This window comes from Chrysochloris asiatica, unplaced genomic scaffold (assembly GCF_000296735.1).
Source record: "Chrysochloris asiatica unplaced genomic scaffold, ChrAsi1.0 scaffold00327, whole genome shotgun sequence".
In the NCBI taxonomy this organism is placed as follows: Eukaryota; Metazoa; Chordata; class Mammalia; order Afrosoricida; family Chrysochloridae; genus Chrysochloris; species Chrysochloris asiatica.
In genome coordinates this window covers 1,465,628-1,467,259 of record NW_006408845.1, presented here as the reverse complement: position 1 = coordinate 1,467,259, position 1,632 = coordinate 1,465,628, and positions in this window count along the sequence as shown.

Here is a 1,632-nt window from a genome sequence, read left to right as displayed (position 1 = left end):
GACAAGGGAAACCAAACTTCATAAGACATTCAAGCATCTTAACATTATTTCCTCTCTTCAGACTATGCCTCAATTCCTGTATCATAGAGCCCTGTTGTTCCAAGGTTGAGCATGCATCACTATTTACCTCTGTCCCGTTTAGCACATACAAACTTGCCTCAATGTTCCTCTGTCTACCTTGTTCTTCCATTCCCTTACCCCTTCTTGTGTATTGCCCTCTCCAGTAGCTGAACTATGTTGTGTCTGTCCCCTACCTTGTGTTCTACAGTCCCCTCTCTATCACCGCTGGTAGCCAACAAAGAATTTTTTTTTTTTTTTCTTTTAGTATGGATATCTTTTCTTAAGTTTCATGTTTGTAGTGTTTCCATGTTCTTCTTGGATTTTCATTTTCTTGGTATGTTGTGAGTATTTATTTTCTTGGAGGTTACCCTATATTTTATTTACTTTATCCGCCATTTAAAACAATCTGATTTACCCTGCAAACTACCTAATCTACTCATCAACAGGATGTCTGTTCCTGTATTTTTACCTTCTTTCACATTGTAATTGTTTTGATCATAGACTGAGCGCCCAGATTCTCTGACTTAATTCTTGTAGTTATGTTCTGTTCTGGACTCTTCCATCTGTTGATTGAGTTCTGTGTGGTGTTGCCATACACGTTAGTCTCTGGTTGTTGTTTGTTCTTGTTGGTTCTCAGTCCAAAGAACTCCCTTTAGGATTTTTTGAAGCACTGGATTGGCTTTGACAAAGTCCCTTAGCATCTGTTTATGCCGGAATGTTTTTATTATACCATCGTATTTGATTGACACCTTTGCTGAGTAGTCAATTCTTGGATGGCAGTTTTTTTTTCTGTCAAAAGAAATATCTCAGACTTCCGGCGCTTCCTGGACCAGGCAGCTCAGGTTGGGCAGGCTCCAGGGAAAAGGGGCGGAATCGCACATAGGAAACCTCTGTCTAGCAGACAGACAGCCTTTGAGCAAACATAAGATCTTATATTTCAACATTCTGAACTCGTTTTTTTAAAAGATCAAAATGCTGAGGAATTACAGGCATTTTGAGCATTTGCCTGCCTGCATGCGGCTCCCGCTCCCCGTGCCCACGCCGACAAGTGCCTCTGCCCCCGACAGACCTTGGAGTGCAGGGCTAGAGCAACCCCATTTAGAAGACTGCATTTCCAGAGAAAAGAAAGCATAAACTAACAAAGCTGAACAAATAGAGAGGGATATCGGTGCAGATATCAGGAAATTCGGGGTACCCACAGTAAGAGACTGAGAGAGGCATTTTTATGTCATCAGATACAGACACCACCTCCGTGCAGCCACCCCCCCCCTCTACTGCTGAGGCCTAGACCAGCCCTCTGCAAAGCAACCAAGGCTCACGAACGCCTAAGGCACAGGCCCGCCCACTGAGGCCAAGGCCCTCCCAAGGCCCAGACACGCCCACTGAGGCCAGGGCTGGCCCCGAGGCCCAACCTACCCACAGGCTGGTCACAAAGGCTCAGGCCCAACCAAGGCCCAAATCGCCTACCCGCTGCGCGGCCCAGGAGGCCCACAGCCCGGTCGCTGCCAAGGTCCAGGGCCCCGAAGGCCAACCCGCCGCGTAGCCTGGTCACTGAGGCCCAGGGCCCCTGAG